The sequence below is a fragment of the Phyllostomus discolor genome, chromosome 4, assembly GCF_004126475.2.
Source record: "Phyllostomus discolor isolate MPI-MPIP mPhyDis1 chromosome 4, mPhyDis1.pri.v3, whole genome shotgun sequence".
In the NCBI taxonomy this organism is placed as follows: Eukaryota; Metazoa; Chordata; class Mammalia; order Chiroptera; family Phyllostomidae; genus Phyllostomus; species Phyllostomus discolor.
Genome location: NC_040906.2, coordinates 196,370,039 through 196,386,382, shown reverse-complemented (window position 1 = coordinate 196,386,382; position 16,344 = coordinate 196,370,039). Strand labels below are relative to the sequence as shown.

The 16,344-nt window shown below is 42.3% G+C and overlaps 1 protein-coding gene and 1 non-coding gene across 3 annotated transcripts in view; both read right to left on the bottom strand.

Annotated features, from left to right (window-relative positions):
* Positions 1 to 16,344, bottom strand: part of SASH1 (SAM and SH3 domain containing 1) — a 299,031-nt gene that overhangs the window by 173,925 nt on the left and 108,762 nt on the right. The window lies entirely within an intron of this gene.
* Positions 3,841 to 3,942, bottom strand: LOC114495812. Its single transcript, XR_003684481.1, has one exon. It is a non-coding gene; the product is annotated as a U6 spliceosomal RNA (small nuclear RNA).

Sequence of the window (16,344 nt, the reverse complement as noted above, 5' to 3'; positions counted from 1 at the left end):
CCACCAACTCTGCGTCCAGCCCCACTGTTGGGCCTGGGCACACCTACGAGCTCCACCGTTGTAACAACGGAACGGAACACATTCCTTCCGCGAAGTGACGGCCTTCAGATACTTAGTGGCTTTTTGGATATGCGTACCCTTGATGGCCTGGGCAGTTTCATGAGTGTTCCTACAGTGAACACGAAGGTCTGAATCTCGATTTACATGATTCTGTGGGGTGTTCCGGCTCATGTGACTAGCGAACCATTTTCAGAGGTCACCTCGGGCCAGTATCGGGAAGAGCTCGATAACAATAATTTTGCTGTCTGCACATTGACATGAAATTTTGAGTAGTCGCTTTTTTATTTCTGGAACATGAATAGTTTTGTTGACCATTTGTAAAATGAAGCTGAACCTCTTTACTCATCAATTTCATGATGCAGCCCCTCAAAATGAGTATGATTACTTCTCCCAAATTTTACTTTTAGTCTTTTCTTCTTGAGCTAATGCCAATCTTTATTTTCAAAAATTCCTTCAAGGTTTTTTTTCCACAAAATATGAAAGAATAATCATCAACACCACAATCATTATCAAACTATTTAAGAGTCCCACTTACTCTGAAATAAGGTACCACTTACGAAAAACTTTTATCATAGGGTGGGGAAGGGCCCTGGAGTTGATCTTGGTCAAATCCCTCATTTCTCAGATAAGAAATGGGCCCCAGAGAACTTGAATGGGCAGGCCAAGTGAACACAGCTGCATGGAGCAAAACCAAAGTTAGACAATTTAATTACTTTCCAAAGCGCTTTCATCTAGATTGTGATGTATTTGATTTTCACAAAGCTCTGGAAGGTAGGCAAGCATAGATGCTCTGTTAAAGATGCATGTACAGAAATCCTCTCCTCTTTCCCTTTCCATGGGGCTCACTCTCATCCAGCTCTTTGGCATTGTTTTAAAGTTGATGGGTGAATTCCAAAGGATCCTTCCAGATTCCAAAGCAAGGGATCTAGAAGAGGATTTTCCAGACATCCACTAGACACTCAAAAAATTCCGTGGGTCCCAACGAACATTTGTTACCATGAATAAAAAGAAAGCTATCAGAATGCAATCATTATTGTTAAGAGTAAATATTGATAATGCACTTATCTCATGTAAATTCTGGCTTGCTTTGTAAAACATGGTTCTTACTATGAGTCAGGAGTACAAAAGATTACCCAAAAGCCACTAGTGTAGACATCGCAGAGTGTTGCCAGCAACCTATTTAGGTCATCATTCTGGCAGAAGCAAGATAACCAGTCTGTTGTTTGGCAGTCGGTAGAGCTGGGTAGTAGGAAGCACAAAGATAATGGGAGCAGGAAAGAGCTGGTTTAAATTTTTACTCCAGTTCCTATAAGACTTGAGTGGAAGAGCAAGTGATTTATTGGGCAAGTTATTTATCTCATCTGTGCAATGGAGTAATTCCACCTAGACAGTATGGTTGTTGTGAGGTCGTCTGTGATAGTGCCGATGATAATTCTCTATGAGTTACCCTTTATTCCCCCTTTCCTTTACCTTGCTCTTCCTTCTTTTACTCACGCATACCATGAGGCAATATCTATGAAATTACCTTCTCCATATCTGAATCTCATGAATTACACAAAGGAGTAACTCCTAGCTCTGGAGTGTGGTTGCTGGGTGATGAATTTAGGACGTCATCTGTAGGAGCGGGGGGTCATTCGAACTATTCAGTTTTAATAGGAAAGGTAATAATAACAGCAATATCAGTATCTATCATTTACTGAAAAATCTATGCTATCTCCAGCACTGTGCTTGACAGCTTAAAATTACTTTATCCGAACTTTAAATAGAATCTATGACTTTTCCCTCCGATCTAACCCTTCTACCCTGCTCATTTCCCATTTCAGGAGTGTTCTGTTACATCCATGTATTTGTTCAAGCTACCAACCACAGAGACATGCTCGATTCCTTCTCCCCCCTCTCCATGGAAACCGTGGATAAGCCCTATTGATTTGACCACCTAAATATATGTTAAATTCACCCACTTCTCTCCAACGACACTGCCATGGCCCTAGTGCACACCACCTCCATCTTCTAGTCTTTTACCCAGATCAGTGCTTCTCAAGGGTAGACTCTCGAACAGAAGCATCAGCATAACCTAGGAATGTGTTGAAATGCACATTTCCACCACCCCCACCCACACCCCCACCCCAAAAACCCTGACGGAGTCAGACACTCTGGGGGTGGAACTGCTGATCTGTGTTCCAACAAGCTCCTCAGGTAACTGTGATGTCGGCTCAAATTGGAGAGCCCTTGGGACCCACGAGACTGTCAAAATAAGGAAAAGGAACACGTTCCTGAGGAAATGTTAAGCTTTAAAATATACGAAGAAACTATGTGAGCAGATTGCTTTTAAAAATTAATTAGTAAAAGAAACTGTCATGGGATAAGCGAATGGAGATCGCAAAATCTGATGTTGAGAGCGTGGAGGAAAAGGGGGCACTCGCTAAACCTGACAAGTTCAGGGGCGCCCCGGGGGCAGCCTTACAAACTCAAGAGACCTACAGTAACCGCTTAGGATGGTCTGAAACTAAAACTTTCCAACTAAAAGCAGGTCATGGCAGGGAGTCATATCCTCGGCTGGTGTGTTTCCCTTACAAAGGTCAGTCTTTACCTTAACTGAGACTGTCTGCTGTCTTCTTGCATCTATGATAATATGCCTTTAGGATGTCAGATTTCCTTCTCCGCACCCCTCGAAGCACCAGGCGGAGACCACAAATCCCCTCGTCGTTGTTGATTGCTGATTGCTGACTGTTGCTATCCTGTACCCACCTGTGTAGAAGATGTGTCTAGCATTTTATGTTTTGTCCAATCCCAGAGGTTGCCCCTTCCCCCGTCACTTCTGCTTGGCTTCCTCCCACCTTCCTAATAACCACCAAGGCATTTCACGTAACCCCCCGCCCCATGCCTCCTCTTTTGACTGTAATGTGGAAAATAAGGTGCAAGACTGCCCTTCTGCAGAGCACTAGCCCAACTCCCTGAGGTTTTGTTTCCTGGCAGTTGTCAGCTGGGCTCAGATCAACTCATAAAAGTTCTTACTAGTTTGGATGTTTCCTTACATTGACCAGAAATACTTAGTTTTAAAGGACAATGAAATACAGTCATGTGCTGCATAATAATGATGTTTTGGTCAACAATGGACCACATACACAGCCATGGTCCTGTAAGATCACAATGGAGCTGAAAAATTCCCTTGCCCAGTGACACTGTAACATCTATGTTATGTAACATGGTAATGCGTGACTCACGTGTCTGTGCTTGCGGGGATGTTGGTGGAAATATACCGACTACACTGCCCATCGTGCAAAAGTATAGCACGTACAATTGTGTACAGTACATCATATGTGATAATGATAATAAATGACTCTGTTACTCATCTGTTTATACTATACCATACTTTTTGTCATTATTTTACTCTACTTATAAAAACATAGTTTGCCATGTTATGCTGGCGGCAGCAGCACGCATCTCATGTTGCTGAATGTCTTGATTGTGTTACTTTCTCTGGTGCTTGACTTAGCCCCGTGCTGTTTCGAACAGTAACATGCTGTGCAGGTTGTATCCTAGGAGCAAGAGGCTCATAAAGCCTGGGGTGTGTGTGCGTGTGTGTGTGTGTGTGTGTGGTTAGGCTGTGCCACCTAGGTTTGTGTGAGCACACTGTGTGATGTTCACACAACTAATCACCTACTGGTACATTTCTCAGATTGTAACCTCGTGGTTAATCAGCACATGAATGATTGGGTTGGAATTAAAATGTATTATCCATATGAATGGCTCACAATCTTTTGAAGATTTTATTTGTTTAAAAACATGGAACGCTTTACGCATGTGCATGTCATCCTGGCGCAAAGGCCACGCTAATCTCTGGATCGGTCCAGTTTTAGTGCATGTACTGCTGAAGCGAGCAGAGCAGAGCTCATGTTTTAAGAAAACAGCTCAATCCTGGCTGGTGTAGCTCAGTGGATTGAGCACGGGCTGCGAACCAAAGCATCGCAGGTTCGATTCCCAGTCAGGGCACATGCCTGGGTTGCAGGCCACGGCCCCCAGCAACTGCACATTGATGTTTCTCTCTCTCTTTCTCCCTCCCTTCCCTCTCTAAAAATAAATGGATAGAATCTTTAAGAAAATTTTCTAAAAAAAAAGAAAATAGCTCCATTTAAATACTTGTTATTTCTTTAAAGACAACACATTTTCTGCAGAGAAAATGTAAGATTATGCAGAGGTTAAGTCCGAACGATTATGAATAATTCTGTTTATTTTATTTTTTTACCATTCTGCCTTCTGAAAATGAGCAATGGTAGTGGGTTGGCCCAGTGAACGGGTGCGGACCGTCAGCAACCGTCTCTGGCACCCCAAGGTGGCATTCCACAGTGCCTCGCGGAACTCACTTCAAGGAGAGACTGAAACCCTAAAACATTCTTCTCTAGACAACCCCAAAGAAAATTTTTTCATAAATGCCCTAAAGGTGAGCCAAGCCTATATGCTAAGGCATTGCCTCATTGAAAGCCTCTTCTCTTCTTTGAGGAATATTTGATAAGAGGTTAGAAAAGAGCTAAGAGAAATTCAAACAAAGTGAAGACAGCATGAATAGGCCAGGGAGAGTGGGTAAATAAGCAAAATGAGGACTCAAGGTTATAAATACTTTCCTCTGAAATCTCTTCCTTCACTCTGGTAAGAAGTTTATCAGCTGAGCCGGTTCTCTTTTAGCCATTTAGGTTGTTGCTATGTAGACAGCAAGGTTCTTCCTGAATTATTCTATCAGCCCCACACTCCCTTGAGCGATGCTTCGTTTTGTACAGCATAGATAATTTATAGATAATTTCTAAAGCCACCTGTAATTCCGAAATGTGAAGGATTTGAACTATTCAGTAATCCACATTATAGACAAGAAGCAGAAAATTCTGGGTGGGCCGCCAACATCGAAGTCACAAAGTGAAGGTAAAGAACCAGGAGACTTGAACTCCCCCTCAGATGGCTTCTGAGCTAAGAGGAGAGCAGTGTCTCCTGCGGAGAGCTGTGAGGTTGCAGGAGGGCAACCTGACACTTTGTGGGGTTGGGGGGGATAAAGGAAGCAGGGAGATTCCTTTATTCCATCTTTGGAATCTTGCCCCCTGCTATTCACTTTTTTGGTTTTAAGAGAGTGTAAGAAAAAAAATGAAAGGAATGTGTTAATAAGAGACCAGAAATTACATTGCACGTGTTTCCAAATTATGCAAAACAAAGTCTTAAAAACACATCTGGGAGGTATCATCCACCCACCAAACTGCTTCATCAATCTTGTCCAGTTTATAAATCTTACCCTACTTGGCTGTTCCTATTGCTTAAACGTGCTTGTGAAAAATGCTTTTTTCATTACATTTAAAAGCTCCAGTTAAAACTATTGCCCTGCTTCTTTGAGGTGCCATAATATTATGTACATAGAACAAAAGCATCTCACTTAACATAAATCCTGGTAACCACAGAAGATTCTTATCGTCTTATATCCAGAGTTGAAGTATGACCCAGAATACATTGGCTGAACAACAACCCCCCAAATAATTTATGTTAATGACATTTGCATATAACTATTTAAAAAGCAGAGTATTGGTCTTAGCATAACATTCTGAGGAAAGTATGTGTTGACTCATTAAAACGAAGGCAAGTGTGCCCTGGCTGGCGTAGCTCAGTGGATTGAGCGTGGGCTGTGAACCAAAGCATCACAGGTTCGATTCCCAGTCAGGGCACATGCCTGGGTTGCAGGTCACGGCCCCCAGCAACCGCACATTGATGTTTCTCTCCATCTTTCTCCCTCCCTTCCCTCTCTAAAAATAAATAAATAAAATCTTAAAAACAATTCAGCAGATATTCTTTAAAAATAAATAAATAAATAAATAAATAAATGAAACAAAGGCAAGTGTGATGTCCTGTCTCTGCTTATTTTTGGAGAGTTCTGTACTTACTATACAAATCATCTGAGGACGACCGTGAGTCCGAATGCACCGCCAGCCTCCTTTCACCCCGTACCCTGCTCTGCCCCATTCTGCTCTGCGTCTTTCATGGGGCGGCGGGGTGGGGCGGGGGAGGCAAGCATTTTGGACCACAATGAACAAGACTTTTATACTAGTAAAATTTCTGCCAGCTATTAAAAAGAGACCCTCATTCCTGTTCCCGGAAGAAAAAAAAAACACCTCATTCACTTTCCCCTCAGCTATAAAATTCTATCATTTTAGAATCTCAGAAACATTTACTTTTCTTCTCACGCAAGCTAAATCCCCTTCTTTCCATGTATAGTAAGTGTTACAGTCAGTCCCTCTCCAGTCTCAAGGCCATTTTCCTCTCTTGGGTACGTTCTTTCAAATTGCACTTCCTGTGACACACACAGAGGCATGGGTGTGTGCGCACTCACCACGCGCATGCACAGCATAGCACACACACAAAGGCTCAGTTATCTCAGTTTCTCTGGGCCGCCTCACACAATTGAAGATATAAATAAATGCACTTGGCAAAGACCTCATCAAAAGAGGTGGCGCCATGCGAATGTCTCAATGAGCTTCTCACACGGGGAGCGAAAAGTTTGAGTGACAGGACGTTGGGGTCACGGCGACTTCTTTAAATAGTGCCTTGGTCAAAGCTCGGTGAAACAATTCCCTGTTTAGGGAAGCACATAGCATGCTCCTGCAGTTAGTGCTGACCTGAACGAGGTTTGAAACCTAAAAGAAATATTAATATGGGAAAGCAGACACCGGATTTTCTGCACCATTTCCCTCTCAATGAGTGCAAATATATTTTCAAAGGACAAAAAAATGGATTGTCTAGCCATAATTTTTTTTCTTTGCCTCATAAGTGAAACAACTAGGTGCTAGCTATTCTTTATCTAATGAATGTCCTCAAAAATCAGATGATGTTGATTTCAATAGCAACAAGACACTTCACAAAGGATTCTTGTTCTAGAAATGAGGTCATTTGGACAGTCTCTCCATTAAGAAAAAGCCTATTTTGCTTTCAGAGGTCACCTATTGGGGCAGGAAATCCATCTTTCAGCCAGTGGACTAACATCTGGCCGAAGTCTTCTGGGCTGAAATATCAATTTCCTGGCCTAAATAGAACACACATGAAAGAAAAAAAGTTGAAAAATACCAATCTTCATATGCTGAAGAATCCTTCAAAGTAGCATAGATAATAAGAATTCTCAAAAAAAGAGAGAGCTACTCTTTAGTGATCAACAAATAAAAATAGTTTAAAAAGTATTTCTTTCTGTAATAATTATGAAAAGCCAAAGTTAAGAGGCTGAAGCTAAATGGTAGCAAAGAGACAAATTAACCATTCACTGGTAAAGCTATAAATAAATCTACTTTAATCTAGATCAGCTAATCACAATTCATGATGATTCATTTTTGGCTGGGCCAGATTTGCTTTTGTACTAGGAGAGAGAGAAAGAGGTTTACTCACTACATTAAAAGGATAAAACTTAGACAAATGGGTGGTTGTTTAGCCAACATAGGAAAAATAACCTTTTAAAGCTTAAAGTGCCATAAGATGGTTAGTGTATAATTCTTCTAAATAAGCCACTCAATTTATACGCCTTTTTCTATTCTTTGAGAATATGCTAGGATTTTGTCTAGTGTTTCTCCCACCAGTTGAAAGTAGAGAAATGTTTTATATTCATTCATTCATTCATTCATTATGCAACAAATATTGACTGCTAGATTGTGTCTGATATCACATTAGGTATTTTTTTTATCTTTTTTTTTTATTGTTGTTCAAGTACAGTTGTCTCCATTTTTCCCCCACCACTTCCCCCACCCCAGCCATCTCCACCTCCCACCCTCGGTCCTACCCCTCTTTGGCCTTGACCATGGGACATCACATTAGATATTGACAAAAGACATCCTTGGCTTTCAGGAGTATCTAGTCTAGTGAGAGCTAGAAAAGTAATTAGTCATCACACAGGTGCAACAAAGAGGTGCTCAGAGGAGGGAATGGCCTACCTGGTGAAGAATGAGAAGAGTTCACAAAGGAGGTGACTCCTATGAATGGTTTAAAAACCACACAGTTCCCCCGGCCGGTCAAGGCAGTCCAAGAAAAAGCATTCAAGACAGAAGGAAAAGCCTGGAGGATTTAAACAAGTGGACAAAGTCCTCGTGTGGAAGGTCGGAGAGGTTATTAAAGGCAGAAAGCAGTAGCATGAATGGCCAATCCTGTAGTCCAAGCTAAGAGCAGGGTTTACGTCATAAGTCCCTTTCAGCGGCATGCTTTGCTGTAACGCCACCTCCTTCTCTCCCAATCAGGGAAGGAGAGTAGAAATGCAGGTGTGTGATAAATGTTGATTATGTCCGAGCAGTTACATGTGTGATATAAACAATCTGGAACTGCTGAAAGCTTTGAGCAGGGACGTGTGACGCTGTTCGATTTAGGTTCATGTTGTAACTAATGGCAATGTGGAGCCTAGAAGAGGGTGAAATTTGAGACAAGGCAGTTTTTTAAGAGTCGTGCTATTCACCTAGGCATGTGGGTACAAAGATTAATAGCGGGACGCTTCAGCACGTGCACGACAGTTCCTGCTGGATCCCCCGCGCCCCCCCCCCCCCCCGGCTTCTCCAACTGGGTCTTCTGCTCTGATCCGACCCAGAGCTACTCCGGGAGGCTGGCCTCTACTTTCCCCCATATTCCTTATATTTCGTATTTTCTGTTTCTCTCATTTGGTCAGTCTATTCATTTTTCCTGAAATACTCTTGCTTTCCCCCGGCTTTCTTGAAACGTAGTTGACATACAACATTGTGTAAGTTTAAGGTGTACAACGTGTTGATTTGATACATTCATTGTGAAACGGCTGCCACCATAGCATCAGCGAATGCCTCCATCACGTCACATAGTTACAATTCCTTTTTTACAGTGAGAACATGGAAGGTTTACTCTCTTCCAAGTGCACAATACAGTATTGTTAACTATAGTCACCATGCTATGCGTTAGATCCCCAGAAATAATTCACCTAATCCTTGGAGGTTTTATCCATTGACCAACATCTCCTATTTTCTCCATCCCTAGCACTCGATAACCACCATGCTTCTCTCTGTTTCTATGACTTTGGCTTCTTTAGATACAAGCGATATCATATAGTGTTGGCCTTTCTCTGTCTGACTTAGTGCAATTAGTATAATGCCATCAGGGTCCATCCATGTTGTCTAAAATGGCAGAATTCCCTTCTTCCTCATGACTGAATTTTATATATATATATATATATATATATATATAATCTTTTTTATCCAATCGTCTGTCGACAGACACTTAGATTGTTTTATGTCTTGGCTGTTGTGAATAGTGCTACAATGAACGTGGTAGTGCATCTATCTCTTTGAAATCCTGTTTTCATTTTTGGGGGGTGTATACCCCAAAATGGGATTGCTGGGTCATACGGTAGCTCCAGTTCGAATATTGTGAGGAACCTCCATATTGTTTTCTAGAGCGCCATTTACATTCCTATCAACAGTGCACAAGAGTTCCCTTTTCTCAGGTTTCTTTAATTTTTGAAAGAGACGCAGGTGTTTATGATGGACAGTGAGGAGTGAAATCTATGGTGTAAGTAAGAATGGAAAACTGGGAAAGACAGGGCTTGAGAAATGACACAGTGTCTGAGTGAGGGTGGATGGCAGGCACTGTGTCAAAGGAGGAAAGAATCATAGGAAGAAGGGAGCGATCAGCAGTGTCCAACATCATAGAAAAGTCCACAGAGGCACCAACAGAATACTCATTTGGCTGGGGTGGGGTGGAGTGGGGGGTGCCGCTGGTAATCTTATTTAGCAAGTGCAATATCAGTGGCAGGAGGAGTGGTAGAAGGTAGATTACAGGGGACTGCAGAATGATGGGATGAAAATGATGATAGTCAGAGGGGAATCGCAAGTTTTGAAGAAGGGTTTTTGAGAATATGATAGTGTTGAGGAAATTTACTTTTATTTATGTATCTATTTATCTATTTACTTTATTCCTCCCCCAAGGATATATTTATAGATATTAGAGAGAGAGAGCAAGGGGGAAAGAGAGAGGAGAGAGAGAAAGAGAGACATCGATGTGAGAGAAAAACATCGATTGATTGGCTGCCTCTTATATGTACTCTGACTGGGGATTGAACCCGCAACCTTTGGGTGCATAGGATGGACAATGCTCCAACCAACTGAGCTACCCAGCCAGGTGCTTGGGCAAACTTATCAGTTAAGCAGAAAGTAGAGAAGGAGAGACTGAAAAATTTAAAAGAAGGTACTACTAGAATAAGATCCCAGAGGGGATGATGGTGATGATGGTTAAGTTACATTTTTGAAAAATTACTGTTTCTCTTGAGGCCAAATAAACTACCCCTTTCCTGTTAACACTTTTTTCCTACCCAATAACACAACAAGATGAATCGGATTTAAGCATTCTAAGCAGGAATTACATTTTAGTCACATTTCCCTGAAGCTATACCCAGACCATCTTCAATGGATTTTAGAGTTTTTCACAAACTCCTGATTCATACATTTCAGATACTTCAACAAGTGTTTACTAAATGTTTGCTCTGTACTGAGAATACGTCACAGATCCTCATTTTGATGAGCTCAGTCAAGTGACATAGATATTCTCACTCCAGGGTGAGCAGTGAATACACAAGTCCTCCGTGAACAGCGAGACTAGAGAGTCTTTGCAGCCTAGAAGCATCACGGGAGACTTCCCACAAGAGGCGCCATCTGAGTTATTAAGTCTGGAGGGAGGAATCAAAATTAGCCAGCCACGTGGGGGCTAAGCTGGCTTCAGGCTCTGAGAGCAACAGGAGCAAAGGCACATAGAATAATGTGTTGGAGAAACTTGAAGCTCTCTGTTTTAAGAAGTGCCAGGTGGTCAGTCACACTGCATCTTGTATTCTGTAAGCTAAGCAGGTTAGTCTTAACCTCTGGAGGAGCTCATACTTTGCACCTCCGTGTTTCCTAATTTCCTTTCTGAGATGGTTCACCTTCACTTTATTTTCAAAGCACACGGTTTACCACTGCTAGTCCCCAAGCTGCCTAGGTAACTCCACAGTTTGCAATAACGGAGTGCGTATAAAAAGCCACGGCACACTAGGGAGGGTGCAAAATTTGGGACACTTCACTAATGTGCAGGTCACACGTCCCCAAAGACCACACTCATTTTTTTCTTTGTCTTTCCAATATTAGTATTTGGGGGCCACCCTCCTCGCCCCCTTGGTGTTTTCTAGCAGTGGTATCCGTGGGCTGCATGGGAAGAGCTCACCCCAGGTCTCCCCACCAACTCTGGGATCTGGAGTAATTCACGCTCTTCCTGGCTCTCAGTGTCTTTAACTCTAAAATGAAGAGGGTAACAAGAGACAGTTGAGGTCTCTTCCATTTGTAACATTCTGTAATTCTCAAAGTGGGTGTTTAGGCATAGGAATTGGTTTATGGAATACAAATAAGGAAGTGCTGAGGTTCTAAAAGTCGGGAAGCAGGAAACAGCCTTTCTCACTTAGAGGAAGTCATCCCTATAATGGCTGGGTGAAGCCATCTGGAAGGTAACCCAGGTAAGAAATGCTTTACGCAGGCGTTCTTGATGAAGCTAGCGTGTTCCTCAATCCTCCAACTAGAAATCAAGCCGAGTCTTCGCAGAGGCAGCAAAGGAATGTGACTGATGTAAAGAAAATTATAATCATAAATTGGTATACGAGATTAAGAAATTTGGCAGGCTGCATCAAAATCTTTAAAAATGTTCATATCCTCTGACTCTGTATTAAGAATTCTGGGAATTTGCCCTAGTAAATTATTGGGAAGAAGTAAGAAGCTCTGTTTTTAAAGGGTTTTTTTTTTCAATTACAGCTTACATTCAATAGTATTTTGTATTAGTTTCAGGTGTACAGCACAATGGTTGGACACGTAACTTAGGGGCTGACCTCCCAGGGAAGTCTAGCACCCACGTGACACCATGCATAGTTTTTACAACATTGTTGATGGCGCTCCCTCTGCTGTGCTTCACAGCCCCATAACTACCTTGTAACTACCAATTCATGCTTCCTGATCCCTTCGCCTCAAAGGTTTACTACTGCATTTTTTATAATATTGAAAATTTGGAGCGAAGCTTCATATTTCCCAGGAAAAATGGTCAAATAAATGATGATATTGATAGAATAATATCTACTCATTGAAATGTTAACATAGCCTTGTCTGGTGTGGATCATTTGGTTGAGTGTCATCCCACAAAGTGAAAGATTACAGGTTCGATTCCCAGTCAGGGTACATGCCTAGGTTGTGGGGTTGTTTGGTCCTCTGTCAAGGTGTGTACAAGAGGCAACTGATCAATGCTTCTCTCTCACATCAATGTTTCTCTCCCTCTCTTTCTCTCTTCTCCCCTGACCTCTCTCTCAAAAAATTTTTTTTTAAATTATTAAAAATATTAGCATAAAGAACATGTGACTTCATGGAAAAATATCCTTTGTATGAGAAACTTAACTCAGAAATTAGGAGTACACATGCACAGTGGTGGGAAGAGAACTTGCAAATGTACTATGCCAGGGTTGGCAACATTAGTAGAAGCTCAAAAAATAGTTTTTGAACAAATACAGAAATAGATGTAAAATGAAAACTGGTGATGCATTAGGTTGGTGGGATTTTGAATTAAATTATCATCAGAAAACTTTAAAAGATTTTATTTATTTATTTTTAGAGGACAAGGAAGGGAGAAAAGAGGGAGAAAAACATTAATGCATGGTTACCTCTCACACACCACTGGGGACCTGGTCCGCAACCCAGGCATGTCCCCTGACTGGGAATCAAACCGGCGACCCTTTGGTTGCACACTGGCACTCAATCCACTGAGCCATACCAGCCAAGGATGAAAAACTTTCTATGCTGTTACTATGTTGTTAATGATAAACACATTTAATGCTAATAGCTAACATTTATTAGGTGTTTACTGTGTATAGACACTATCTCATATATTATGTATTTTGTAATGTTACCTATTCATCACCTTCCAAAATATGTTCCCCAAATACTTTTCCACCTCCATATTCAAATCTTCAGGGAGCCAGCCAAATTCAATGTCAGCTAGACACAGAAGTACTCTAAGAGTTGAATGAATGAATGAATGCATGCATGCATGCCTCAATGAATGAGAGTGGCAGAGACTGGAGCACATAACACTAGTGCCTTAGACCACAAGGTCTCTGGTTTGAGGCATGGGCGGGATTCCCAGTACTCACTCAAAGGCCTGGATTCTCTGTGTACACACCTGCAAGAACTGGTAGAACTGAGTTCCTGAAGCTGAGAGACAGAGAAAGAGTTCTTTCTTCTCAAAACCCTATCTCAGAAAGCATAACCTTTTACATTGCTTATGATAATTCTTGAGCGCCTCACTGTTAAACAATGGAATGTGCTGTGAAATGTTTACATATTGCAGTATTTCCAAAAAGGAGCAGGAATGCATTATGGCCAATTTTGAAGGAATGGAACCTGAATGAGTCCAACATCCAACAAAAGCAAGCAGGAGCTCTGGGGAGTCACATTTAAAAAAGGTTTTCTCAGTATTTCCTCGAAGCTCCTTAATAATAACAAATATTCGGGAACCACCTCTTTTGATCCACCCAGGGTGTTTAACTTTCCTAGTTTTGCAGGTTTGATGATAAACATAGCATCACAAGTTAACAAGAGCTCTTTATCGGACCAAATTTTATCCTTGGCTTATGCCCACCAAGGTTGTGTGGAGACCACTGGAATTACTCTTTTGCATCCAAGAGAATTATTAGCCTTCGGTCAGCAGCTCAAGCAATTTCACCCTTGATTTTTCTTGGATACAGAATCGCCCTCCTTTACCATTCATCTCAAGCTTTTCCACGGAGAGACACTATTTTGAAAGTTGCTCTGTGCTGTTGGCTATTTCTCCTGATTCCTTCTCTTTCTGGCTGGCTCAGAAGGGAGTTCAGTCAGCCAGGTGCCATGTCTGATCACTGTTCCACTCCTCAAGGCACAAGTGGCAGTATTTTTAAGCACAACAACTTTGGGGGGGCTTATTCCAGGAGCTCCTGTGACTTAGAGAGCCTCACTTTGATTTTTCACACATACAAACACTCCAGATACACACCTCTGCCCGTAACTCAATCGTATCCTCCCTGACTGTACCAGAGCCTGGACGCCTCGGCAAAGCGATAGTAAACACTGCCTGAGTCAGTCCAGCACAGGGGGCTGGTTCACCCCAGAAACGTTTATAACCTATGAAGGAACACCAGCAAAACATTTCATAAAACCAGCCGTGTCAAACACCGCTCACTCTCTTAGTCTATTAAATGTCTAACTTTCGGTGCCTATAAGAAGGAAAATTGAGAGTCAGAATGCACACTGCCCAGCATTCCCTGAGAACTTTTTCCTAATCATAGATGCATTCTGGGCAAGCCAATTAATCTGGGCACCATGCCCTCGAGTGGGCTGTGTGCTGCTCGGTGTTCATAACAGCATGACATGTATCTACGCCCTGTACCCACTGAGTCTGCCCCTGGCTGGAATACATGAACTTCTATTTGTGCCATTATCATCATATCCTGTCTAGACTGAAAACAGCTACAGAGCAGCTTCCTTCATATTCCGTGAATAAGAAAATAAAGAGTCTGCGTTGCCCCGCCCAAGACTCTGGTGGGTTTCCACTCAGCCCCGCCCATCTAACAACGAGAGAAACCGAGGGAAGACGGTGGAAGCCGCTTCCCACTGGCACAGCCTAGATAAGAGGAAAACTTGTTAAATGGTAAACACGGTGATCTGCCTCCAATAATATTATATTTTAAGTAAACTGCCTGGAAAAATAATGAAAGTTGAAAATCGAGTCAGGCGGAAGGCACGTTAGGACTCTGTTTTGATTCTGGTTCGCAAACACTGGTGTGCCAGGAAATCGCTGAACAAAAGGGTTACTGTGCCCTCAGAGCTGTGCAGGGCAGGCCCAGCTGGTCCACCGCAGCGCGGGGATGCTGGGAGGCAGAGATGCCCGGGGCGTGGCAGGCTGCTCTTATTTCTGACAGTGTGACAGGCCAAGAGAGCTCCTACAACCAAGGTAAGAAAATTCCTGAAATTCAAAATAGTTCAATTTTATATATAAAATGGTCAATTGGTGGGGTTACTTGCATCAGAAAAATGGAAACTGTCCATATAAGGGTTCATCAAAGGACCCAGGGGAATGCCTGAGCACATGGGCCTTGGCTTCAGACGTGCCAAGTTCAACTGGCAGCACGTTTTCTCTAAGCCCCTCCCTTCAGTTATAACATGTGGCTAATGACGATGTTGACGACACAGTGTCGATGAGAGGAGTAGGTGAGCCCGGCACTCTGGGTGGCACATGGTCAATGATCCATAAACACAGATCAGCTACTTTTATTATCATTGTGTGGGAAAGCACTTAACATCGTATCTACCTGAATAAGTGATAATAGTGGTTATGGAGATTTTCATTTCACCTCTGTTTAATACTAAGAATAAGTAGTAGCTCATTTAATCCCTTAAATGTTTGCAGATAATTAACTGCTTTTTAAAAAAGTCATGAACAGGCTTGGGGCCAAGAAGAGAGTAAGAGAAGAAGAGGATTTCCGAATCCAACCTCTCTTTCCTGTCCCTCCTCCGGACCCAAGGACGGTAGAATGATGTTGGGTGGAGAAGAGAGAAGAAGAACAAAAGGAAACCTATTTCCCAAATTTGTTTGAGGGCCTAAAATGAAAACATATGCCATTCATTAGAGGAAAATGACCATACATGGCTCAGAAATAACCCCTAGACTCAGGCACAAAATAGCACACGCAGTGGGCCCAATAAATTCCTCATTACCATATAGACTGTTTTCGAGTTTGATCTAATAGGATATGATTAATAATTGGGATTTGTTTTCTTCCAAGGAGCTGAATGATTGAAGGGAACCCAACGCAGTTTAAAAGACCATTTCTAAACTGATCAGGAAAGTGTTTTCTGCTTTGTTGTATATAAATAAAAGTATTTGAATGAGAGTGCAGGGTCCTCGTGGAGGCCAAGTGAGGAAGAGTGTGGCTGTAGCTTGGCACTGCGTGTGTCCACGTTAGCAAGTGGGGCTGCATCCACTCACCATATGGCTTGGAAAATGAGAACTGCAACAATTACGGCTGTCTGGGGACAGGCTCCTGACTCTGGGCTCGTTCTTTGTTCTCCGAGCGGACGACCTGGCGGGCCCCAAGGAGCGTTTCAGCTGCTTCCCAGTCCTTTCCACCTCCCCCTTGGACCATGGCTGGGAAGCAGCGAGCTTGTCTCTGGTGTAAATGTAATGCAATCTGAATTGCTTATGAAAATGTAGGCAGGAAAACACAGTTTA